The 26,958-nt window shown below is 58.6% G+C and overlaps 1 protein-coding gene across 2 annotated transcripts in view; it reads right to left on the bottom strand.

Annotated features, from left to right (window-relative positions):
• RBM19 (RNA binding motif protein 19) overlaps positions 1–26,958 on the bottom strand; it is a 157,690-nt gene that overhangs the window by 63,700 nt on the left and 67,032 nt on the right. The window lies entirely within an intron of this gene.

The following is a 26,958-nucleotide window of genomic DNA, read 5'->3' as shown; positions in this document are numbered from 1 at the left end:
CCCGGGCCCGGGATCCGGACGCGGGAGGAGGGTCTCCTGACCTGAATCCGCCTGCACGGCTGAGCTGAGCACACAGCAAGCTTGCGTTGAGCAAGCAGGATGAGCCTCTTCTCCCGGCCCCGGGACGCGGGGTGTCTCCTCAGTGCTCCCCGCGGGAACCAGGCGCCGCGACTCCCTCGAAACCCCACCTCCCCTACCTCTGAGCTTTAGTTTTGAGATCTGCTAAGCCAAAATCAGGCAAAGCTCTAGGGAAGAAAATGTCGCCCCCCCCCCCCCCCGCCCCAGTCAGGGATCAAACAGGTAAACACAGCTCGGACCATCCCCTGCCCTCCCTCACCCCAGCCCCGGAACCGGCCTCTCCTCCCAGATAAGCGTTTGAGAGATTCCCGGACAAAAGGATCAGGCCTGCCTGGCCCTCCTGTCTCACTTCCCGGCCCCAACCCCACCCTCACGTCCGTTTATCAAATATATATGCACAAATCACTGCCAATAAATATTTAATGTGCGCGGCGTCTGAAGAGCTGTTATTGTATTTGGAAATCTCCACACACTTGCGGGCGCCGGGGCACACACACACGCGGGCTCAACGGCCCAGGATGCTTCAGGGCCAAAGACCGATTGGGTGAAAAACACAGTAAAGGCCGTAAGCCCTCGTGAAACGACAGAAGCTAAATCCGAGGCGTTAACCCGCGGCCCTGCCAGCAGGACCAGGCATCGGCCGGCCCAATTTCCGAAGGCAGGATGGTGGGTAAATGCGGCATTATGAACCCTCAAAATGAATCTGCACGTCTGCCCGCGGCTCCCCCCAGGCTGGGGAGAGGGCCCGCCTCCCGGGGAGGGGAGGGGCTGGAGGGGGCAGGCGGTGGGGCCCTGTCGGTCTGCCCGCCCGGCTGAGGCTCTCTGGTTCCTTCAGGCAGCAGGGCTGGGGCCCAGGGGCTGGGCAGGTGGGGACAAGCAGGAAGGTGAGGTGGGAGGGCTGAGGAGTCCAGCCTGCAAACCCTGCTTTATTGTGCCACCTAAAGGCCGACACAGCCCATGACAGACAGACGCGGCCTCTCCTCCTCCGCGGGAGCCCCGGGGCCTTGGCCAGGGCGGGCGGGCGGGCGGGCAGGGGGATGGCGGAGCTTTCTCGCAGGCTCGTTGGGTAAACGGTCCTTTGGCTCTGGGTGCTTCAGAGGGACACGGGGGTGCTGCAGGGAGGGTGTGCCTGAAGGGCACGAGGACCAGACTGCAACAGCAGTCAGACTGGTAAGAGAAGGCCTCGGCGAGCACCCATGTGCCCAGGCCGTGCGGGGTGCCATACCGACAAGGGTGCGGACCCCCGATGGGTGTGGGGGTCCTCCCTCCTCCCTGCCCCAGGCTCCAGGCTCCTGCCGGCCGTGGCGGGCTCGCCGTGCCTCTCAACCAGGGCACTGGTGTGGACACCAGGGTGCCCTCTGCCTCCCCCTGAGGCTGGATGGAGCTCAGCTCTGCAACAGCAGAAGCCACATCTATCTTGCTTATCAGGGGCTCCGCAGCGAGGAGCCCAGGGCCTGGCTCAGTGGGATGAACAAGCAAGAACACAGGAGCCCCGGACCACAGACACGACCACCCGTACCTAGCCGCTGGCACGCACGGGGACGTGCCGAGGACTGCGTGAAAACAGACCACGGGGTACGTACGAACAGCACCGAGGTGAATTAGTCTCCCCACCTCCATTTTACAGATGGGGAGACTGAGCTCAGGGAGGCAGCAGCTCCTGTTAGCAAGTGGCAGGGTTAGGATGCGAATCCGGGCGGGTCTGATGTTAAGCCGGAGCTCTCCTTGCACTGCACAGCATTCGGTTTTCCTTCAACTGTCTGGACGGGGGCCGTCCACTTTCAGGAGTGGCGGGGGCGTGGGGGGGGGGGTCCTCTTTTGGAGGTCTGGCCCCCCCCGTCTGGCGTAGAGCTGGAAGGGGGTGGCTAGGAAGGGCTTGCTCGGACTCCCGTGGATCCGGTGACTCACCCGAGACCCCAGGGCTAGAGGGGGCGACTGAGTCCCAGTTCCTCCCGCTCACGCCATGTGCCAGCCTCCTGCCTCTGCCCCCACGGATTACCATCCTGTCCCTCGATGGTCCCCGGTGGCCTCTGCCCAGGTCTCCCCATAGCCCTGATTTCTGGCGAGTTGGCCCACGTGAGCGTGTGCGTGAGAGAGGGAGGGGGAGGGGACAACGGCTGAGGTTAATTCTTCCCTCTGCCGCGCACTGCAAGCTGTGGACGTTCCGTGCATGGCAAGCAGCCGAGGGTCTGGAGAAAGGCAAGGAAAATAATTAAAAGGTGGAGAGAAAAGCTGATGAGGAGAGGCGGAAGGCGGTGTGCCTACGGGGCCGGGAGGACGTGGCACTGAGAGCTTGGCGCGGGGTGGGGGGCGGGGTGCACGGCAGAGGGGTGCCCTTGGATCCACGAGGGACCACGTGCAGAGATCCAAGGGGGGGCCTTGGGGAGGTCCCAGCCCCTGTCTGCACACGTGAAATACTGTGTCCAAAGGCCCTGTCCTTTCCAGGGCTCAGGGACATGGTTATGGGAACGTGTTTCTCCCCCCCTTCTGAGAACGGCACCAGAGAGAGCTGAGGCTGAAGGGGCAGCTGCAGGATTAGGGTTCCATCTTAGAAGGAACTCCCCGAGGCCCGGGAAGCCCCGAGATGAACAGGCAAGGCTTCAAGACACGGTTGTTGCTGCCGAGGCCCCAGGCGCCGATGCCCGAATGCCTGTGAGGTGCTCGGCCTTTTACGGACAGACTCCAGGGGCGCCTGGGTGGCTCAGTTGAGCGTCCGACTACGGCTCGGGTCGTGATCTCGCAGTTCGTGGGTTCGAGCCCCGCCTCGGGCTCTGTGCCGACAGCTCGGAGCCTGGAGCCCGCTTCGGATCCCGTGTCTCCCTCCCTCTCGGCCCCTTCCCCGCTCACGCTCCGTCTCTCAAAAATAAATAAACATTAAAAGAACAATTTCGAATACAGTTTCCAGGCGTCATGACTGGAGGGCACTAATGTCGCTGTCTCTGTTTCCCCAGGTGAGAAAACCAGCGGCCGGGAGGCCCAGCGACCTGTCCACGTCCCACGGCCAGGCGGGCGCGTTCTCACGGCTGCCGCTCCTCCGGCCGGAGGACAATGCTGGGGAAGGTGGATGGTCCTGGCTGCTTGTATCACCGCGCGGGATAATATAAGGCTGATGCTAATGATCTCGCAGCTATATCGAAAGAGAATTAAAAAGAAAAAAAAAAAAAAAAAAAAGGTTGGGGGGAAAAAAATCGATGAAGTACCTTTAGCTCCTTGGAGATAAGCGATATATAAATACCAGCCATTATTAAGGTTCTTATCTGACAGGAAGGTCCACGGAGCCATTTTTAAGAGTGGCTTTTGAAGGGAGTTCTGCACGCCACCCCCCACCCCGACCCCCGTCTCCTGGGAGCAGAGGCCGCTGCCTGGGGGAGGCCGGGCAGGGCCGCCAGGGACCAGAGAGGGAGGAGAATCACAGGGCACCCAAGAACTCCCCCCAGCCCAGACCCTGCCGCTCGGGGAAGGAGACGCGCACGCTCCCCACTGTGTAGATAATAGAAACCACAAAATAGCAATTACTGTATCAGAAGCTGTGAATACAGAGGACATACCGGGCTTTTAAACACGGACCTCTTTCCCTCCCCCACCCGCTCACACTTCATAACAAACTCGCACCTCACTTTTCCAATTATTTCATTCACCTTGGGTTCACCAATTACTCCCCCACGCGGCGGCCCCACCCCCCCCTGCCGCACCCAGAGCGCACGACTGCCGGCAGACCGGTCGGTGGGTTTGCCACAACCGGAGTTTGTTGTCACGTTTCTAATTTCTTCCCAGGCGGGTAGGGGTGGGAGGCGGGAGAGGGGAGGAAGGGGTGGGAGGGGGGTGCGAGGTGTTGAGCGAGGCGAGCCAATTACGCCCGGCCCTGGTAAACAGGTCTGGGCATGCAAATCATGTCTGCACACAGGCCCGAACGCAGGCACAATATGTGTGCGTGTGTGTGTGCGTGTGTGCATGCGGGGACGTCCTCCCTCTGCACACGCTGCACACCCCGTGGCCGGACCACAGCCCTGGCCGGCGACTGCTGGGGCCCTCTGGCTGTGCTACTGAAAACGGGTGAATCGTCCGCTCCCTCCTTGTTTGAAGCGATGGGATCAGGAGGAAGGAGTGAGAAAAGAAAGGTGAGGGGGAGGCAGACAGAACCCTCCAGAGATGCACAACTTGAAAGCCGTACAGCTGCTCTGGTGCCTGGGTTCCGGGGCTTAATGAGAGGGCTGGGAGGCAGCCCGACCCTCTGGCCTGCACGCTGACACCAAGTGGGGGTCGGGCACACCTTGACAAAGAGCCCAGGCCCCTCTGTTCCCAGGATGTGTGTCCTTTCCGCCTCCCTACTTAGCTCTGCCGGAGGAACCGGCAATCCCAGCAGAAGTGCTGAGTCACGTGGGGAACTTTGTTGGCATGACTTCTCTTCCACCTGCGCTCAGTGCACTGCTGACGGGAAAAAAAGAATCAGCCGTCACCCGAGGGACGCAGAGTCAGACAACAGTGTGGTCGCAACAGGACGAAGGGGCGGTTTGCGGTAAGAATACGCCCGAAGCTTCCTTCTCTTCCTTCTGGAGGGAAGAAAGGGCTCAATCTCTTGGCCAAAAAAAAAAAAAAAAGAAAAAAAGCCTTTCAAATAGAGCCCCTTTTCCAACACACACAGCACATCCGTCCGTTCCCCCAGCACTCCAGGCTACGCGCCCCTCGGCATGTTAAACACCTGCTGTACAGGATCTCACGGCAGCCGCGTGAGCGAGGCACGGCTGCTCCCGTTTGACAAACGGAGCAGATGGGGCTGAGAGAAGTCACGTGATTTCTCCAAGGCCACTCAGCCAGTCGTCGCGTACCACAGGGGGCGACGGGTCTGGCCCCAGGTCCCGTAGGCGGCAATGAGCCGCGCTGGGCTCAAGGTGGGCGGCCCGTCCCCTGGTGCCTTTGATCACGCAGGGCTTACGGGTGCTGTCTGGTGGACCAACAGCCAGCTAAACGCTCCCTGTGTGCCGGGTACTCGGAGGGAGGCAACAGTGGGCCAGACACCAGCCTTGGTCTCAGGGGACGCTCGCCTGACGGGGAAGAGCCAGCAGGCGGGTGGCGGGCCCCTCTCTGCCCTGCCGAGGCAAGGAGAGACAGGCCACCTCGAGGCAAACCCCTCCCTCCGTCCACGTTAGGTGATGTCTGCAGTACCTCGAGGCTGCGGGACAGGACCCATCACCCCAATCCCCCAGCCGGGGCGTCCAAACCAAAGCCTCTGATCCAGGCAGCCTTGTCCGATCCTCCAGCCTCACAAACGGGGAAGGAAGGCTAATCCAACAACACTGGCTTTCCTCCTGCTCCTGAAGCCACCAAACTCAAGCCAACCTCAGGACCTTTGACCTCACCCTTCTTGTTACCTGGACCTCTCCTTCCCTAGACGTTCCCACAATCAACTCACTCGATTTCTGCTCAAATGCCACCTTTCCAAAGAGGCTTCCGCTGAATGTTCCCCACCCCCCTCGCCCCCCTCGCCGGCCACTGTCCCACCTGCGCACCGAGGGAATGGCTTGTTTCCTTGTCCTTGCCCTCCCTCTTCTAGAAACAGAAAGAACACTCTGAGACGGCAGAGGTCGCGCCTCGCACACACGCCCACCATCCGGGCACCCACCCGGCACCCGTTGGCCCTCCCTGACCTCAGGTCCCTATCTTCCCTGTGCCTGTGCTGTTGTGGCCACGCAGTCGCGTGTGGGGGCAGGACACTCAGTCCTTCTGTCCTCGGGACGCGTCTTCACGGGCCACAGCCACAGCTTATTACAAGGAGCGTTTGGCCCCCGGGGCCAGTGCCCCTCCCCAGGAACCCACATCCACCCCTTCGACTGCGGTGAAGAAACAGCGGGAAGTACAGACGGGGCCGACTCAAGTAGTTACGAGGGGACGGGTCCCTAGACTGGGAGGTTCAGAAGCGAGCCCTGCTGGGTAAGGGCGGACGCGGGTCCGTGCAGACGGCCTCGGCCAAGGGGCGGGCACGGGCAGGCAGGCTCGCGGCGGCTGCTCCCCATCCCCCCCCCCCCCCCCCCCGAAGGCTGCCTGGTGAGCGGAGACACGCTGCGGTCTGGAGCCTCGTGGGGCACGGGCTCTCGGGGACATTTAGCGCAGCTTCCTCCTCTTTTGTTCCCGCTCGCTCTCTTGTTACAGGGTGGCTGTTAGGCTGAACTTTTCCGATTACTCACCACGCGTCACGGTGAGAGCCGGATGCGGAGAGGTCACCTGCTCACCATCGGGAGCCAGCCTGCCTTTCGTTTTTGCCTCCCGGAGGCTGAAATAATGGCCCGGTTTCCGAGAAAGTGAGAAAAGCGGCGCGGGGAACAGCATTTAGCTTTTCCCAATAGCCTTTCACGGGGTCCTTTCCGGGCAAGCGTGACCCTCTCGTTTTCTAGATGAGGAATCCCGGGGAGGAGCAGTTAAATGGTATCTCTGAATCGGAGCTGGGGCCCGAGGACTCTCTCGAGAGGCTCCTGCCAGGAGGGGGACGTGGCCCTGGGAAATGGAAGGTCGGGCCTGGCTCTGCCCTCACCAGCTGGGTGGCCCGGGCTGAGCTGTTTCCAGGCCGGACTGATGAATGGGGAGGAGGGCAGGGGAGAGGAAGGGAAGACGGACGGAGGGGGAGAGGACACATGGGCACAGGGGAGGGGAGTCTGATCTGCCCTAGGTTCAGGGCCACTGCTCCACCAGAGGGGGCAGGGGCCACTCGGCCCCAGTCTGGATGGCCAGCTGGACACGTGGGCCCAGGAACAGCAGATCTGTTCTCTCCTCTAAACAGGCCTACAGTCGAGATTCTTCTGAGAAATGAGATTTTTAAAAAAGGGTTTTTTTTTTTTTTTTTTTTTTTTTAATGTTCTATTTATTTTTGAGAGAGAGAGACACAGAGCATGAGCAGGAAGGGGCAGAGAGAGAGGGAGACACAGAATCCGAAGCAGGATCCAGGCTCCGAGCTCTCGGCACAGAGCCCGACGCGGGGCTCGAACCCATGAACCGCGAGATCACGACCTGAGCCAAAGTCGGAAGCTCAACCGACTGAGCCCCCCAGGCGCCCCTGAGAAATGAGATTTTTAAATACTGGTAACAAGGCCAAGACATTTGAGATACTGTGTCCCCAAATCAAATGAGCAGACGCACCTGTGGACTTGCCCGATCATCACCGCCACATCCGGGTCCCGGTCCCGATTTGGTTCCAAGAGATGGGAAGGGGTGGTCTACTTCCAAAGTGACAGAATTGCCTCACCTCCGTGTTACCCAGGACCGGGTGCCTCCCGGCGCCCTGCGGCCCAGGGGCCCTCTTGCCGCCTTGTGTTCACGTAACGTGACCCGTGTGGGGTTCTAAGCTCCTTGAGCTGGAGAGAAGGTCTCGCCGGGGTGGTTTGCTCTACGGCATCGACCCCAGGCACCGACAGTCTGTGGCCACACCTGCCCTGAACGAGCACCGGTCACCGCCCTCCAGGACCCGTACCCGGATTTGAGGCGTGGTAGGAATTTGAACGCGCCTCGTCCTTCGTGCGCTACGGGTCCTTCATTCGCTCAGCAACGACTTCCTGAACGCGTGCTGGGCTCTGAGCGGCAAAAGAGCAGCGGCCCAGACGCGCTCTGGCCTCCACCGGCCGCAGCCTCTTCCTTCCTTCCTCAAGGATTGTAAGCCGGTGGTTTCCTTTTTTTTTTTTTCTCTCTCTCTAATCCCGGAGCGATGCGTTGAGCATTCATCTCCGATATTCGTACACTTTTGATTCGGAAACGTGTACATACCGCTGTTCCACTGCACATGTACGTCTTTAAATACTGAAATATTAGAAGACTTAAAAGGATGAGATAAAAAGTAAGTAGAAATGGAAATTCTAATGTTTTTCTCCTGTTTCTCCAACTGGCTGTCATAGGCCGTGTTTTGGGTGGGGGGGGGGTCACACCTTTTGAAGGCACACAACGGGCCCAGTGGTGTCGAGTTTATTCCACGGATAACTGGAGGCCGTCCTCAGCAACCCGTGAAGCAGGAGTTACGCACCTATGTTACACATGGAGAAATTAAGGCTCAGTCTGCTTAAGGGATTTGAGGGAAAACTCACAAGGCTATATAGTCAATGGCAGAGCCAGGACTCAACCTTAGGCCTAATGAAATTCTAAAGCCTGTGCTCTTAACCGTGGCCTTGCAAGAGAGGGGGTCTATCTGTGCATGGCTGAATGATTTAAGAAGCAAATGAAGGCTGAATAGTGTCTGCTAAACCTGAGTAGAGTCCTTAGAAAATGTCATAAAAATAGTTTTAAGGTAAGAGGCAACTTTTTAAGAACGATTTTTCAAACCAGTCATAGGTACTTTGTGGAAAAAAGGCTCCTGGAATTAAATAAATTTGAGAGCTGTCTGGTTCAAGAGACTTTCGCAAGCTTCTCTGCTGCAGACCTTGTCAGTGCCTTGGAGGTCCTAGGTACATGCAAGATGGATCTGGAAGTGAGAGGGAAGACCTTGTATTTTTCAAACTCATCTGGCAACTGAACCCCTCCGGCCGCCAACAGGAAAACCTATTAGCATCTCTCAGAATGCAGCTGGGAAATGTAATTTGGGAGACGGAAAGGCAGGTAGTAACCATGGAAGGCCCGAGCACTCACACGGGGGTGAAGCCGCTAACTCGCCAGGGGCTCGGAGCGGTGGGGAGCCGCTGCAGGGGGTCTGGTTTCAACGGGCGAGGGGCCAAGTTCCCGCATCAGTGAAAGAAGAGAAGCACGGAGTCAGATGTGGGTTCAGATCCCAGCCCTACACCTGACGTCCCCTTTCTGAGGCTCAGCTCCGGCACCTGAAAAACGATCATCCCGCCCTACGAGGCTGCTGGACCCAGGGCTCCTGGCGTAGAACGGGAATGAAGAGACGGAAGCTGGTGTCGGCAACGCCCTTGACCATAAAAAGGATCCGCAGGCGTGCCAAGCAAGGGACGGCTTCCAAGCCCTGCGGCGTTTCAGGTCGGAGCTAGGAGGAGCCCGCTGGGCCGGCCAGGCCCCTCCTGGCGGACCCCAGGGGTTTCTAGCGGAGAGCTGCCGTGGGACAGCCAGATGGGACCTAGGGATTCTTGGTGCCCCGAAAAAGGCAGCAATTCTCCGTCTTCCCCACATGACCCACCAGTTTTACAAGATAATTGGAAGAAGCTGCCCCCAGGGAGGCATCCCTCAGCCAGACCCAGGCACCCCCGTGTCCCCTCGGGCGGAGCGAGGCCCCCGGATCAGCCCGTGCGCGGAGGGGGAGGAGCAAGACGCAACCCCTGGCCTGGGGCGCACGTTCTGGTCAGCTCCACGCCTCTGCCGGGGTGAGTTAATGGAAGCCACAGCGGCTGCTCTCCCCCACTTTCTCCCTCTCTAGTCTTCAGCTGCCTCAAGTACAGCTAATCCCATTACAAGGACATAAAGTGGATAATTCAGGCTAATGAAATCGTTACAAGAATGTGGCCAGCCAGAGGTGGACATTCAGAACCAATTTAACACCCTTTGGTGTCATTATCCTCAGTGCAGGAAATGCTGGAGAAGACGAAGGAAAAAATGAAAAAGGGAGAGAAAGAAAAGCCCAGCCTCCTTCTTGTTGGCTTAACGCTGGTTGAAGAATGGATCCGCCGCGTATCTTGCTCGTTGTTAGTATCTCCGCCGAGTCCCGTATCTCCACGGTAACCCCAGGGAATATCAAAGCGGGTGGGACGAACCCGGAAGTCACCCGCCGTGGGTAAACCCGCGGACCCCTCCACACCTTTCGTTCTGCCCAGATCTGTTGCTGCTCCGGCAGGGACCACGAAGGGGTGACCCCCTGGGCCCCAAGATACCACCAAACTCTGAAGCCTCTGACGCTGGACTAAACTGTCCGTCCCTGGGGTCCGAGTGGGGCAGGAGAAGCTGGGGTGACCTCCCAGGCAAAACAGAGCAGCCGGCAGGACCCTGTGTCAGGTGGGCCTGGGGGGCCGAGCACGGGGCCGCCGTCCCCACTGGCCCACAGCCCCTCATGCCGCCTGCTGCCAGGTCACGTCCAGGCCTGCGGGGAAGGCTGACTCGAGAAACAGCCACTCAACCTCGGAGCACCCGCTACCCGCACTCGGGTCAGATGGCTCCGACCGGGGGCCGGCTCCTGCCCCTGCCGTGTCGTGTCGTCACACACTCCGGAAGGGCCCTGACAGTTGCCTTTCCTTTGGATCGGATCCATTTCAGGGCTCGGGACCTTAAGGAGGACGGCACCTACCCCGAATCCCCGTCATCTCTAGTCGGTTCCCATCAGCTTGACACTCTCTTCCAAATGAGTCCTAGGCTGTTCTAACCCCTCAGACTAAGGGCACCAGTCTCCAGTGACCAGGGTCCTAACTGGGGAACACGCATGGCAGGTGGAGAAGAAGGAGGAGGAGGTGAAGGGAAGGGATCCCACAGATGTGAGAACTTCCGCTGCGCTCGCAGGGTTGTGCAGAGATCTTAGGTGGCCACGCGGGGCAGAAGGGAGTTACAGTCACTGGGGGTTAGAAGGCTCCCGGGGACGGTCCCCCGCCCAACCCCCCGGTTCTTTGCGCCGAACAGCAGTCCTCAGTAACCAACGCCGCCCTCTACGTAGTGAGCGACAGGAAGGCCTCCGGGGAGACTGAAGATGGGCAGCCTCACAGCCTGCAGGACTTGGGGTGCACCAACACATATGCCCCACCCACAGCCTCTGGGCCCCGCCTCTCCTGACTTCCCTGGAGGAGCACAAAGTGGCACACGTCTATATCCAGGCGAGTCCACGTGATGTCCTGGCAGCAGCTCTAGAAAGGGCTGGGACGGGGGCAGGGGCCCTGGCCGGGTCCAGTGAGCCCTCCTGGGAACACCGATGGGATGGGAGCCAATGCCACGACTCAGGGGCCGAGGACAGAGACTCGGGGAGCCAGGGGCTCGGAGCAAAGCAGGCCGCGTGCCGTCCAGGCCACGCAGCATCTGCCCACTCGCCTAGAAGCCCAAGGACCCAGAAGGAAGACAGGGGGCCCCCAGAACTGACGACGCCACGACACCCAGGCGCTAAGCTTCTGCCCGCCATTCGCGGGCAAGCCGTTGCCCCTGCCCCTTGCCCGCTGAAAGCCTGTTTACTTTTTACTTTACAAACTTGCTCCTCTAACTTTTCATCCCGGAGCAGCTGAGAACGGCAAAGCGGGTAATAGAGGCGGGCGCCTAAAAGGCCTCAAGAAGTGACAAGTGACAGGCACGGATCAGACCAGGGGCCCCGCACGCTTTCTCTGTCCAGAGCCACAGAGTAAATATTTTTGACTTTGCAGCTCCTCAGCTCTGACACTGCAGAAAGTGAGGGGTCACAGGCAGTGTGTACATGAACGGGTGCAGCCGTGTGCCGATAAAACTTGATTTCCCAAACAAGGTAAAGGGGCGGGGGGGGGGGGGGCCGGGGGCCACACGAGCCTTATTTTGCCAACCCCTGAATTAGCCAAAGAAACCCCACCAAAACACGATTCTTTCCTGGCAAGATGCAGCAGTCCGGGCCTGTCACGTGTTGGGAACCCGACGTGGGGCTCGATCCCACGAACCATGAGATCACGACCTGAGCTGAAGTCAAGAGTCAGGTGCTTAACCGGCTGAGCCGCCCGGGCGCCCCTGCTTCTGGCCACTCTTGTGACCCAGATCGTAGACACCACTGGGCACAAGAGCCAGAGGGCGGGGAAGGGGCCGGTGCTGGCTGGTGCCAGGCCGGATGTGCCACCTTCACGGCTCAGAGCAACCCCACGGGGCGGCAGTCCTCCCGGGGCGAGGGGAGGTCTGTCCGAGGGCTTGCGCCCAGGCCCGTGGAGCTCCCTGACTTCCGGCTCTGCCACCCTGCCCCTGGGGGCACAGCAGCCCACTTCTGCCCTTGAACGAACTCCTCAGGTTCAGCACAGAAGAGGCCGAGGGGATGACGACCGATACAGAGAGCAGCTTCTAAAGAGCTCAGCATTCCAGAGGCCGGGGTGTGCTTCCGAGAGCGGAGGAGCCTCAGCATCTGATCTTCCAGGAAAAAGCCAGGCCTGCGGCCACAGGGGATGACAGCCGAGACACGAGACACGTCTGCAGGAAGGCGAGAGCGGCGAATCCACAGCGCGGGCCAATCGATGGCAGGCGCTGGAGGCCGTCCTGGGGGCACGGCAGGGGACAGGGGACAGGGAGCGAGGACAGTGATTCATGCCGCTGAGCCTGCCAGCACCGAGGGGGAGGACAGGCGCTCGCCTTGGCTAGGACAAATATTATTTTTAAAAGTCTACAGAAGAAAACAACAATAAAACAACTCGGGCTCGGGGTGGCTGGCGAGTTTTCGGATGCAGGGAGAGGAGGAAGGAGATTTGCGAGAGGGACCGTTTGCTTGGGGCCGAACGAACCCACGCGGAGGGGAGGTGGAGAATCAGGTGGTCACCACAGGCTCAGAGCCATGGGTGTCGAACCCGGGCCACGCGCGGTGTGGGGTCTGGCACGGAGCCATGGGCTCCGGAGGGCGGGTTCCGGGGGGGCTGCAGGCGAAGGAGAGGCAGGGACCGAGAGTGTGGGTCCTGCCGTGGAGCATACGGGTGTGTGGGGTGGGGAGGCGCCTCCCTGATAAGACAGCCCGTTAGGGCCAGACAGGACCTGGGGGCTGGGACGACCGAGGAGCCGCAGGCAGAGGTTGCAGGGCAAAGAGAAAATCCCTTCCCCGGAGGGAAGGAGGCCCCGTCTGCAACGACCACGGTCCCCACGGTGAGTCGAGGAGCCACCCTTTGCAGAGTTCGCGAGGAGGGAAGACGTAAATTATCGTGTCTCTGGAGACGCACAAAGCCCTCCACACGCTTTGTCGGCAGGAGAGGGGCTGCGTGTGCCAATCCGGGCTGTTTTGTCCCATCTGCAAGACGAGGGGGCGCGGCCACAGCTTTTCCGGTGACCTGGGCCCCGGGGGTGGCCACGCGCTGGGCTGGGCAAAAACAGTCAAAGGTTTCTGGGCCCTCCTGGGGCCGAGTGGGAGGTAATTAAAAGCAGACCTGGTTTCTCAAGCCCCTGGCAGAACAGAAATTCCGTCCCCATCACGTGCAGGGTTTCCCGCTCCCGGTGGGGAGTTGGCGCCCCGTGTGTGGGGTGGTCCCGACCCCAGCTGGGAGATGTCGGGAGTCCGGAGGCGTAGGTGGTGCGTAGGGGTGCCGAGCACAGGCTGGGGGGTCAAGCTGGCGCCTCGGCTCGCTCACCTGTAAAATGGGGACAACAGCCTGGCGCTGTACGGAGCTGTGCTAAGGATTAACTGAGATACTACGTCTGGGGCACTTCACGGGCGGCTGGGCCCACGGCGAGCGCTCACAAAGAGGCGACGAATGCGGGCATCACGTCAGGCAAGTACGGACAACTGTGTGTGTGCTCTCCTCCGTCTTCCAGATGAGGCGCCCGCCCCGCCTACCTTCAAGGAGCCAAGCCACAGAGGTGGCCCTGGAAGCCCACGGATCGGTGTCCCTCTCCCAGGGGGCTGTCCCTGCGGCCACAGGGATGCTCTGTCTTGTTTCACCCTCCCCACCTGGACCCAGGAAGTGCCCCCTGGGCGTGGTTTGCACCCTGGGATTCTGGGGGATGATTTCCCTTGAAACAAGGTTCCCCTTGCGGGGGACAACCCCCCTCCCTGCTACGCCAATGACCACGGCTGGGATCCAGGGACATTTACTGAAGGTGCGTGGTTGGGGGGGGGGGGGGGGGAGTTACTATGGCAGAGCCGTCACCTGCTCTCCAAATACCCACGGCTCCCACGCCTGCCAGCCCCCGCAGGCAGGTGGAGCCATGAGGTCCAGACCGGCCTGTGAAGCGTGAGCACAAGGAAGCCTGAGCGTGGCCGTGCGGCTGTCTCTTCCCCCGCCAAGGAGAAGCCCGAAAACCACACGCTGAGCCGCGGGGTTGTTCCCACAGCGCAGAGCCCATCCTGACTAATGCGGGAACGAGGACAGAAGCGCTTGGGGGCGGGGACCGAGCTGCCTCCGAGCAGGAGCCGAAACGCAAAGCAGAGAAACCCAAGAACGGCAGCCCCTGGGACGGGAGCTCCAGGAGACGCGTCTCCAGAATCCAAGTCTGGTCTGTTCTTCCGTGAAACTGGTGGCACCTCCGACGTGCCCCGCGCTTTGCCAGGTGTGCCGAAGGCACGGGGACAGCGAGGCCCCGCGCCTGCCCAGTCTCGCAAGTCCTTCAGCACTGGGGTGGCTCTCCCCGTTTCCAAATGATAATGAGGAGAAAGCGACCAGGGGCCAAATCTGGCCTTCCACCTGCCTGGGTACGTAAGGCCAACCTGGAACACAGCTATGCCCGCTCTGTGGCACAGACCACGGGGCCCAGAAGGCCGAAAATATGGCCTCTCTGGCTCCGCGTCCGCGTTCTCTGGGGAAACAGAGGCAGCGGGATACGTACGGGATGTAGAAAGAGCTCGACCACCCGGGACTGGCTCACGCTCGCGCGATCATGCAGGGCCAAGCAACTCCACCCTCTGCCGTCCGTCCACAGGCTGGAGGCTCAGGGAGGCTGGTGGTGTGGTCCAAATCCAAGGGCCCGAGACCCAGCGGGCCTGTGGTACCGGCCCTGGTCTGGGGGCCCAAGAGCCAGGTACAGCGATGTCCAGGGGAACGTCCCAGCGGAAGCGGAGAGCAGATTCGCCCCTCTCCCTCGGCCTGGACGGTGCCCGCCCCCGCCGGGGAGGGCCGTGTGCTTTATGCATGTCACCAGTCCACAGCGGACATCCTCCCCAACACCCTCACAGAGGCCACACCAGAAAAAGTGTCTTACCAGCTCTCTGGGCACCTGGTGGCCCCGTCGAGTTGGACATGCGAAGTTAACTCCCACGGGCTCTGCCCAGGAAGGCTGGCAACCCCAGTTCTAGAGCAATCTCATCCCCGGGGCCCCGAGCCCAGTCCGCAGTCACGGTCACGGCCCCCCAGCTCCAGACCTCCACCCTGCACTGCTGGGCCCTAATCCCGTCACCCTGAAAACCACGGTCTTTATCTCCTCACTCTTGCGTTCTCGGTCTCCCTTAATCAGGTGCTTCTGAGATCAGGAGGCACTTAATAGAGGCCGTGAGAAAACCCAGGTCAGCTGGTCTCTCCGGAGGCAGGCACCAAGCTCCGTCAGGCCTCCCTGCCTCACCCTCCCCAGGCATCGTCTACCTGAGGGCCCGGGTGAGGAGCTGCGGCCGGGGCGCCACCTGCCACGGCTGAACCTGCCCTCCCCCACCCCCGCTCCTCTCCGCAGGCCCGGGAGAGGGGGACACCCGTGCGACCACCCTGCCAGGGTTGTGACAAGACATGGTCCCGCCCCCTCCCCGGTCCCCACCGCACACACATCCTCACCCCCCACAAACTCACCACAGCACAGAGGCCTCAGAGACGGGAGGCAGGCGGCCCGAGGTTGCCTGTCCGCCCGCCTGTCCGGGGTTCCACGTTAGGAAAGCGCTCCCTAAACTAAATCCTCGCCAAGTTGTGTGATTAAGTAGAAACCCCCCCACGAGAGCCAGGTGGGGGGGGGGGGGGGGGGGGGGGGAAGGGCGGAGCGGGGAGGACGTGTACATGCCGTGTTGTTTCGGGGGTGAAACACGGGACCTTGGCCGTGGTGGCAGCCTGTGGGGGGCACAAAGGGCCAGCCCTTGTGTCCTACCAGGGGTGGAGCTGGGCCGAGGCTGGGGTGGCCCGTCACCGGTTCTGCCCCAGCTCGCTCGATCCGGGGGCAGGGCGGCGCTGGCCTCGGGGGCCGGCCTCAGCCAGGACCCTGCCGCGGGAGCTCAGGACTGTTCTGGAAGGCATTCTGTACACCGCTTGCGGGTCTCTGTGGGATCAGCGCCTTCCGCATCCCGCTCTCCCTGCTCCCCGGGGTCACCTCCACCACACTGTCTGCACCGATTGTCTCTCAGCTTCCGGTTCGGGAAGAACCAAATTAATACATATATTTGCTATTTATACTATGCCTTTTCCCAGCTTTTACGCTGCCTGGTGTTTTCTAGAAAACATATAAAACAATTGTTTCTATCACACAATCTATAAAACAAAACAACATCAGACGTATAAATGAAGTAAATACGTGTGTACGTAACATATATACAGGTGTACCAGAGAAGTATTTTTTTATGTTAAAAACGTTTAAAAACGTTAAAGGGAGAAATGAGGCCCACGGACACCTCAATTACTGGTCCTTCCAACCACAGGTGGATTGCAGCCCATTCCTCCCTCCTAAAAAAAGTGTAGTGCTAAGAAAATAATGTTCTCTCTTGATCTGTGTATCCAAGGTGCCCAGGAGAACCACTTGCTTCCCTCATTCCCTAGGCTGCCAGGGAGCTCAGGCTACATCCAGTATCTCACTGCAGAAACCCACCTAGGCCAAGTCTTTTGGCCCAAATATGGCCCTCACCTGCACACAGCTCCAACTGTCTGTCCCCTCCCAGGTCTATTTCCCCAGATGCCCTATGGAGGGCATCGCCCTGCCTCCCTTACGGGTGTGCGTGGTGGGGGGTGGTGGTGAGCGGAGAGGGGTGGGGTATTTCTTCCCAGCGTCCTTCTCCTTCGGGCACCACCCCCGCCCCCGCCCCCGCCAGCAGTTCTGTCCTGCCCGCTACAACAACAGCTCCCCTAGGAAGTCCCTCCTCCGTCCCCGACTGCTGTCTGGTGCCCCACCTTGTCACCCTGGCCCCCGGGGGCAGTGACGGGGGCTGCCGGAGAAAACACAGGGCGCGCGGCGACATGAGAATTTCAGATAAAGAACAAGGAACCGTGTTTAGGGTCAGCGTGTCCCAAATATTGCGTGTGACACACACCAAAAACCAACAAAACAGAAACAAAACGAATCACCTCCCCTCGCTGTATTTAAAACCTTTTTAAAATCTGAAATTCAAATTGAACTGGGCATTTGGTATTTTTATTTGCCACGTGTGACACCCGTGTCGTGACATATTTTTGCTGTGGGGTCTCTGGGCGCCCCCCTGCCCCCTCCTCCACCGGTTCCCCGTGGGCTCCACAGCTCTGCCCGCGTCTGCGAAGCATGCATTTAAAGCGGAGGCAGGAGGGGCGCCTGGGTGGCGCAGTCGGTTAGGCGTCCGACTTCAGCCAGGTCACGATCTCGCGGTCCGTGAGTTCGAGCCCTGCGTCGGGCTCTGGGCTGATGGCTCGGAGCCTGGAGCCTGTTTCCGATTCTCCCTCTCTCTCTGCCCCTCGCCCATTCATGCTCTGTCTCTCTCTGTCCCAAAAATAAATAAACGTTGAAAAAAAAAAAAATTTAAAGCGGAGGCAGGAATTCTGCTTCCAGCGGGCACCCTGACAGATATGAAGGCTCTTATTCTGTTGGCCTTGTCCTGATGACGGTCTTGTGTCAAGTGGCTTCCAATCCTCGGGGTGAGTTGTTTAGACTCCACACCGCCCCAGGGCCTGTGGGCTCCGCCTGCCTCAGTCCTGACATCTCAGATCAGAGCCACCCCTTTTAGGAAGCCTTCCCTGACCACCTGCACCGAACTCCCAGGCACCACGGACCCATCACCCCACAGCAAGCCAGCACTGCGTGTCAGTCCCTGACGTCACCCGTTTACTGGCCATCTCCCCGCGTGCACAGGAGCTCCGGGGCAGGGCTCTCCGTGGTCTTGAGGAGAAGCCCTCTCTGCCTCTCAACATCAGTACCTACGTCACACGTCCCTAAGTGCCCCCCATGTCCCCAAACCGCTTCGTGACACGTGGCAAGGCTTGCCCCAACGGGGGCGCTGCCCTACGGGTCTGTGGAGACGCGCGGGCTTATTGTATTGGATTCTCCGCCTGGCCCCGATGATGACTTTCCTCGACCAAGTTTCTCGGAGGCGGCTGCTGTGGGAGAAAGTGATAGAACCGGGGACAGGTACAGTTGCCATGATACGGCCGTCGTGGTAATTTAGCCTCAGAGCTCCGGCTCCCCTGGAATAATTTAACCATCAGTCATGCAAAGGGGAGGAAGGAGGACAATGTCGTGTGGCTTGATGTCTCCACCTCCAAAAAATAATCTAAGGTCCCGCAGCCAGAGAAGGCCCCCAGTCGGAGACGGAAGGGTGACAACATTTCCTGCCAGGACCCCGGTGGGGACGCCTTACCCATCTGCCTTTGTGGGGAGTGCGGGAAACAGCAAATGAATCAGAAAAACCGTGGGGACATCTATTCCGAACCGTGTCTTTCCCTGGCCGCCAGTTACGTTCCTTTCGTACCCAGAGCCTGGAGCGTCTCTCTTTAAAGCAACCGCTCCTCAAAGCCTCTGACCGGCTTCCTCCCTCCTTCAGGCCTCCTGCCCCAGAGGACGGAGGACGAGGGAGCTGGGGACGGGAGAGGGCGTGGATGAGAAACGGAGCCACGGCTCTGGGCCCATGACCCCTGTCTCCCTGGCCGGAGACCAGGCTGCTTCTACAGGCTGGAGAAACCCCTTGGTGCCACAAGCCACTTGTTACTTCCTTGGGCCTTGAAAATACCTTGAAATACCCGGAGGCAGGGAGCAGCTCTTTAGAAAGCCGGTTCCTCTGTTGTGCAAAGCCTGTACGTGGGGGTGTGTGCACGGCCTCCACCCCCAGGAAGTGAGCGCCCCTGCACATCACTGACCGTGCACCTGGCCCGCGCCCCGAGCACCTGCTGCTGAGGCAGTGCGGCAGGGACCTGCCTGCGTGACAGGGTCTCCTGCTCAGGCTGACGAGACAGAAAACCGCATTCCTCCAGGAATGGACAGACTAACGGCGGCCTGCGGCAGGGAAGTTCATTTTAACCGGCCGTTTGGAGACATCACACGCCTGGCCTTGTCTAGGACGTTAAGCCAGTCGCCAATCCCGCGTGTGGACCGGCCTGAGTGGCCTGGTCACCTCCACAGGGGACTCCCGGAAGGGGTCCACAGACTGTAAAGCGTCGTCCCGACTCGCCCCGATTCTGCGTTCTGGCCACACTCTTCCTCAGATGTCAGGGACTGGCACGCTTTATTTAAGGTCAGGCCAAAAAGAGTCATTAGGCAAAACCCGCCGGGCCCCAGCAAGAAGACAGGAGGCACCAGAGCCAGGTGAGTTTCAAATGACAGTGCTGGGCGGGGGCTGGGACAGCTACAATGCCGAGGGGGCGCTGCCTCGTGACCAGGGCTGGCTCCCACGGCGGACGGGTTGTGGCTCGGGGGCACCTTACCCCGAGGGACTGCCATCAGTCCCCACGCCACCCACAGTCTAAGTGTAGGCATGTGCTTGTTACTGTGCACGGGTGGCCTTGGACAAAGCCCCCGCAGAACCAGCTCCCCCGCCGGAGAGATGCTCCAGAGTTGTGGGTTCAGGACTCCACCCTTACCCCGAGCGTGTGCCCCCTGGGTAGCTGTGCAGCGATATTAAAGCCGCCCTCTTCCTCCCGGGACAGGGAGTCAGGCGGTAACGGGAAGTTCTTGGGTCGCCTTGCAAGAAACGGCGAGCCCGAACATCTTTTTGGAAAAGCCAGAAGGACAGAGAGACAGAGACATGTGACTTTGGGCAATGGGAAAGGCAAAAGGCAAGCCACCTTCCCTAAGAACATTCTGCCCCCAGAGTTTTCAAGAAGGGGCCCGTGGCTGCCAAAGCGACCGTGAGAGTGGCAGGGTGGTCACAGACTGCGGGGGGCGCTCTGGGCGGTACGGGCCCAAGCTGCAGAAGGCTGGGCCCGGCAGGACAGCAGGAGAGGGGTCACTGTCCACTGCAGACAGGGCCCCCTTTGATGGTGAGCCAGACACGGGTCGAGGTGTCTGCTGAGACTAACCAGCCGAGCCGTCGGCAGAAGTCAGCTTATCGCGCACTGGGAAACAACCAGTCCCGCCCACACAGCCTGTCTGCTCTGCTGCAGAAAGTTCTGACAGAACATCACCAGCTAACAGGCCAGAGTGACTGGCCAGCCCACAAAGCCAGCCCGAGACAGAGAGGGGCAAGGCCTGGCGCCGAAAGAAGGAAAACCAAACATCCTGCCCGGTTTTGCCCCAGGAAACTCTAGGATGGAGGGGGCGGTGTTTTGAAGGGTTTGTGTGAGCACCTGCGACAAGTGACGGGTCAGTGCTGACTCCACGTCCCTATCTGTAAAAGGGGCGTATGAGGACAGAACTCTCTCGGGGCGGGGGGCCGTGGAAACAGTCCGGTCCGACGTCAGGTCAGCAGGGCCTGGCGGAGGTGGTGAGCTTCTTGAGGACTCACCAGGTGCTCTGCACCGTTCAAGGCCACGGTGGGTTGCACCGTTCAACTTTTAGAGCATAAGCAGGGTGGCCGAGGAAGGCATCTTGGGGGAGGGGACATCTAGGCGGATCGTGAACACCGTGACGGAGCAGGGTTCTGGGCACAGGAAGAGCAAAGTCAAGGTGCCGAGTGGGCCAGGAGCGCGGTGCGGCTGAAGACGGCACTGATGGTGAGGGCAGGGAAGCCTGCCATCATGCCCAAGGACAAAGGAGGCCAGGAGAACACATACGATTTGGAGAAGAAAGCCTGTTTCCTTAGCGACCTCTAGGAAGTCTGCATCGGGAGAGTTCGCTGTTCCTCTACACCCAGCAATGGCAAACTCTAGCCGAGCCTGGCCCATCGCCAGATTTTGTACAGCCTGTGTACTAAGAACGTTTTTCTCCTCCCCTCCCCCCCGCCCCAGTTTTTAAAAGGGTTGGAAAGAAAAAAAACAATCAAAAGAATAATATTTCATAGCATAAGAAAATGCTGTGAAATTTCAACTTCAGGGTCCACAATAAAGATTTATTGCACCAGCCCTGCCCCCTTGTTTACTTACTGCCCACAGCTGCTGTCCAACTACAGGGACAAGGTGGATGGAGTCACAGAGACAGGGACGAGCTGACCACAAAGGCGAAAATACTTCCCGTCTGGCCCTTTACGGAAAAAGGTTGTCAACCTCTAATCTAGGCAAGCCGTTCTCGCCCCTGGCTGTGATGCAGATCACCGCGGGGTGGGAGGGGGTTTAAACACACCCAGAGGTCCTGATTTGATTGGCTGGGGTTCCGTCCGTCTTTCTGAAAGCCCCCCAAGGTGACATGGATATGGCCTGTGGTTGGTTCCCTTGACTCGCGCCCCCCCCTCCCCCGTCATCCAAAACCAAGCAGGCCAGAGGTGGGCACACAACGTTTGCCCTACTGGGATTCTGAGTCAGGGGCCTTTGCCACTATGCCCGAGCCGCTTTTTGTAAAACCCAATGCTTTAAAAACATGCCCTTTGGGGGTCGCCTGGGTGAGGCGGTAGATGAAGCGTCCGAATTCCGCTCAGGTCATGATCTCACGGTTCGTGGGTTTGAGCCCCACATCAGGCTCTGTGCTGCTGACAGTTTCGAGCCTGGAGCCTGCTTTGGATTCTGTGGCTCCCCCGCCCCCCTCTCTGCCCCTCCGTCCCTTGTTCTCTCTCTCTCTCCCTCCGCACTCAAAAATAAATAAACACTAAAAAAATGTGTAAAAACACGCCCTTTGGAATACCATTATATAAGCTCTCCATTTAACGACATAACTAACACCCATTACGATCCCGAAGAAGCCAGCGTCCCGTCACTCAAAGGGTATTTGACATTGCTTCGCGACTACTATGTACATTTCAGCCCAAACCTCGTCTGGCCTTAAACCTGATGTTCCAGGTGCGAATTCCAGCGGCCATGGACTCAGTGGATGGTGCCGGTTCGTGAAGAACGCCGCCATTCACCGTTCAGGTGCATTTACGTTCCTGGCAGAGGCGGTGGTTCCCCGGGGGCACTGGTGCCCAGGGGGCCTTTGGGAGTCTGTGGGAGCCGGTTTGGGGTTTCACGATGATGGGGACCGCGACTGGCCTCTATTGGGTGGGAGCCACACGTGCGAAGTACCCCATGGGCACAGGACAGTGCCCCCCCGATGCCAGAGCACCCCTGTTCAGACGCACTGGGGCGGGTACTCCCAGCTCCTCGGCCGTTTCCTCTACAAACAAGGTCCCCCCCTCCCTACAGTCCAGGGTTCCTCGACCTCAGCGCTACAGACATCTGGCGGTGGGAGGCGGGGCTGCTGCGTGATTCCCTGTGGTCGGGGCTGTTCTGTGCCGTCTAGGATATCGACCAGCATCCCTGCCCCCACCCACTAGACCACTGGACGCCAGGAGTACCCTCCGTGTTGTGACGGCCAACAATGACTCCAGACATTCCCAAATGTCCCCGGACGGGCACGAGTGCCCCTGACTGAACCCCAAAGCTATAGATAAACAGGCCCTAGAGAACGTGGCTCTTTTTGCCTCCCTGGCACCAAAAGGCGAGGGAAATCAGTAGGAACGTGGTGGGTGTGTATCTGTGGCACGAAAGCCATTAAAGCCCCCGCGCCTGATGGCAGCAGCTGGACCCTGAAGTGAGAGAGAGCCCCCCCGTGAGGTCTGAGTTGCCTTGGGAATCCTTTGGGCAGGAAAGAAGAATGATGCGCGGTCTCCCTTGTCTGGGACACGAAGATCCCAGTCTCCTGCAGTCGCTAGGCCTCTGGGACGGCCCCCGCGGGGCCTCGATTTAAGGCAGAAGTATCCTTGCTTCCTGATCACAAAACACCTGCTTTCTGGTGTTGCTGACATTTTTTTTTATTTATTTATTTAAAAAAAAGAAGCAAAGAATGAATTTTAAAACTGCTTGGGTAAAAGGCAGTGAATACAAAGCATTCATTTCCCCCCGCCTGGGCGCACAGAGCTTGGAAAGGAACACACGTGGAACAATTTATATTATGGAGCGAGAAGGCTCTTCAAGGAAGGAGGGAAAACACAGGCGTCCCTCTGCACTTCAGTCAAGCAGAAAAGGAGGGGGGGGCGGGGAGAAGAAACCGTAATGGATCAGAGCACCCCGTTCTCTGATGGGCGCCGCTCTCCCCAGCTCCCCGCCCTGGCCTTGCGGGGCCGGCAGCCGGGAGCCCGGGAGTGGTAACCTCACTAATGGACTAAATGAACTCTGGAGGGATCCGCTTTCACCAGCACCCTGCCCCCCCCCCTCCGCCGCCCCCCACTCCTTCGCTGCCCAAAACCGCAAATAAAATAAATTAAATAAAACAGGAGACACAAGCTGAGTCTTTTACGGCCGCCCTCCCTACCGGGAGTCAGAAAAATGCTAATGATTCCGGGGCCGCTGGGCCGAGCCGGGCCTGGCTCTGGGCCTGGAGTGGCCGGGGCGTTCTCCGGTCCTCTGTTTCCGTTCCTCCTCCGTCTGCTTTGCCTTCCCTTGGCTCCCGCTCTGGGGGTGGGGCGGGGGGGGGGAGCTGAATATTATTCCAGCACTGTCATAGGTGCCTTCAGCCGATCGGAGGTGATGGCAGCCCCCTGCACCTTACTGACAGCTGCTGTCAAAACACCCTCACCACCGGCGGCTCGATAATGACTCGAAAATGAGATACAAATGAGCGACTCTTCGTGCGTGGGGACGTGCCGCGCCCCACTCTCTCCCACCCCAGCGTGGCGGGGAACGCTCGGGGAGGCTGCAGCAACGCTCTGGCCACGGCACAGGGACGGGTTAAAACAGCGAACCACACCTGCTGGGTGTGGACCACCGTGCCCGTTCCCTTCTTACGGGGGGGCCCACAGGGCTCCAGAAGGGGCCCCCAAGTCCTCCCCAGGAAGGGATGCTGCACATTCCAAGGTACAGCTGGAGGTGCTGATGGCATCTCGGAGTGGGGCGGGGGGGGGGGCATCTGTCCACCAGTCTGGGGAGGTGGCCTTGGGAGCCCCAGACAGAGATGCAACCATGGCCTCATCCCGAGAGACGTGGCACCAATCCCCTGCCCTCTCCTGTCCTCCACAGCCTGGCTGCCGGGCTCCTTTTCGGTTTGCATTCATCAAGCCGACTCTTCCCCGAAAACTTGGGCTGTTTTCTCCCGCGGGGAAGTCAACATTAGCGCGACTTGTTTAGAAAAGCACAAACAAGCCCCGGGGAGTACAAAATGTGTGTGGTCAGCACTTCTCCGAGGTTCCCCGGGATTGGAGGGGCTCGGAGGAGCGGAGGCAGGCAGATCTGAGACTTCTGTCCCCGTCGCCGGGGATCTCTGGTCTGAGAACACTGGGCGGGGCTGGGACTGTCCAGGTGGGGCGGCGACCTCCATCCACCTGAGGACGCCTCTGGAAATTCCTGAGCATACCATTCTCCAGGAGGTTTAGAGGTCCTTCAAAACCCACTGACTTTTCTTTGCTACACTGTTCTGGGTTGAGACGCCCAGAAGAGTAAGAAAAGCTGAGGTGATGACTCAGGCAGGGGTGGAGGGGAAAAAAAAAAAGCGCTTTTGCGAACAACCCGTTAAAGGGACTTTATTTGAATTCAAGGTAGGCAGAGTATAATTGTCCCGGGGAAGTGCAATCATGCTGCCGGGATTAAAGCCTCTTCCACATGCCTCTCTCTTTCTTCCCCCTCATTTCCCTGCAGAAAGCCTTTATTCCTCTGTCCGTGTGTCGGGTAAACATTTAGCTTATTCCGTTTGCGTGTGACAATGCACATTCTGAATAACCCCGTCTGTGGCGCCCGTGCCTACTTTAAATTGTAAACTCCCATAAAGAAAGGATCAGCCCCGGTGTAACTTACTCTGTGAGCTGAGCCATTGTAGAAGGCTTTTAAGTGCTACACTCGGAAGGACAAGAGGCTCTCAGCATCCCATGAATAGGTGAGAAGCCTATTTGGGGGTTACGTCCAACCTCACCTACGGAGCCAGGGAGAGGAGGCAGACTGGAACTCAGGCTCGGGTCTCAGTTCTGCCACTTAGCCAGCTACGAGACCTCAGGCGAAGCACTTAACCTCCCTGACCCGCTGTCTCCTCATCTGTGAAATGGTGATATTCATACCCGCCCTGCCTGCGCAGCCGTATGAAAGGACGCAGAGGCGCACGTCAAAGGGGCTGCTGCGCCGCGTGGTGGGAATGTGGGCGGTGCGCTCCTGCCTCTGCTCCATTTCCCAACGTCTCTAGAACAAAGTTATCGTTTCTAATGGGAAAGAGTATTTTTCTAAGTTTATTTATTTTTGAGAAAGAGAGAGAGACAGCGCGTGCGCACGCATGCACGCACAAGTGGGGGAGAGGCAGAGAGACAGAGGGAGACAGAGCGTGAGCAGGGGAGGGGCAGAGAGAGGGGGAGACACAGAATCCGAAGCGGGCTCCGGGCTCCCAGCCATCAGAATAGAGCCTGGCACGGGGCTCAAACTCATAAACTGTGAGATCACGACCTGACCTGAAGTCAGCTGCTTAACCGACTGAACCACCCAGACGCCCCTGAGAATGAATCGGTAAAAGGGTAAAACTTTGACTTGCTAAAAACACAAAGATTCAAAGGACTTCTGTATACGGAAGAGTTCGGAAATCACAGAAACGCTGGGCAAAACGGCCAGCAAAGCCATACTGTCCAGGTTTCGCTGAATGCAGTTTGATGGTTTCAAGGGGCGGGTGTTGGAGTTGATACCGGACAGAGAGAGGGGAAGAGAAGGCTGAGCCATTCAGAAGGCGTATTATGGGCAGGCCGGACCGAGACTGGCCCAGAATATTCCATGGGACCCCACCCCCCACGCCCTCCTCCCCTGCAGCTTTCTGGACACATAACCTGTCCCTCTGAATCCTCAGCAATCTCCACACTCGGTGTAGACAACGTGCGAGGCGCACGGTGACACAGAGGAGGAAACGGTGCGTGCCAGTGAGCTCACAGACAAGGCTGTTACTTTCGTGCCTTTCCTTCCAGTCTTTTTTTTTTTTTCCTACGTGTGTTTACTCTGAAATCATAGGCTATGCTAGTCTGTGCTCGCTCCTTTCGCTTAACTGCTGGGTCAAAAGCAATCCCCCTCTCGGCGACATTCTTGATGAACACTCTTGATGTCTTTCTGGTATTCCACCCATGATTTATTGAACCCACCCGCGATTTATCAAACCCATTGATTATTAACAGGGTTTCCAATTTTTTGCTGTCATAAGCAACCCTGCATGGGCGATCCCCTGCATGTGGAAAATTGGCTGAAATTTACAATTATTTCTTTAGGATTAAATTCTATAAACGGAAAGCCTCGATCAAAGGGTATGACCATTTTCACACTGCGCTGTCCAACGAGGTAGCCGCTGCTGTGTGCGACTATTATGCAAAACTGAAAGGAGGGGCACCCCTGGGTGGCTCGGTCAGCTGGGATCCCGACTTTGGCTCAGGTCATGACTCACGGTTCGTGGGTTCAAACCCCGCATGGGCTCTGTGCTGACAGCTCAGAGCCTGGAGCCTACTTTGGATTCTGTCTCTCTCTCTCTCTCTCTCTCTCTCTCTCTCTCTCTGCCCCTTCCCCACTCATGCTCTGTCTCTGTCTCTCTCTCTCTCAAGAGAAAAAAACATTAAAAAAATTTTTTAAAGTACATAAAATTCAAAAGGAAAAACTGCTTATTTTGCTATTTAAGGTTAAATTACACAAAACTGAAATTTGGTTCCTCGGGTGCGCAAATCACGTTTCAAGAGCTCAGCGGCTATCCTCCTAGGCATGTTACCATTGTTGCAGAAAGTTCTAGAAGGACATACCACACACTTCCCTCTTTGCTCGACCTGGCGTCATCTCCCCCCACCCCAACTTTCCTATCCTCTCCAACTTAGGACCTAAGCCCCGGCTTCGAGAAATTTCCCAGCAACGCACCTTATCCCGAATAGCAGACGAGAATAAATACCCACGTCTAAAGACTCAGTGAGCGTACCTCACGGTTGTCTTGTGCTTACTGTAACACTTCGTGTAAATTCTGCATTCTACCGTACAACAGGGCCATATGTGTGCAAAAACAAAGGGATATGACTTTTTCCCTGTGTGACTAAAACACATTGCAGGAGAATGATCCCTGTTAATCTTGTAGTTTTAGGTAGCGGAATGCTGACCGAGTACGCTCTCTCTAGCGTGAGAACTGGAGGCTTCATTCAGCCTGCCAAGAACCCTCCCGCAGAGTGCCTTCTCTTTAGGGCGCTGGGTAGGTAGATTCAGAATGAGC

This window comes from Herpailurus yagouaroundi, unplaced genomic scaffold, assembly GCF_014898765.1.
Source record: "Herpailurus yagouaroundi ecotype Mexico unplaced genomic scaffold, PumYag 191, whole genome shotgun sequence".
Lineage (NCBI taxonomy): Eukaryota > Metazoa > Chordata > Mammalia > Carnivora > Felidae > Herpailurus > Herpailurus yagouaroundi.
The sequence above is the reverse complement of the archived record's forward strand: the minus strand, read 5'-3'. Positions and strand labels throughout refer to the sequence as shown.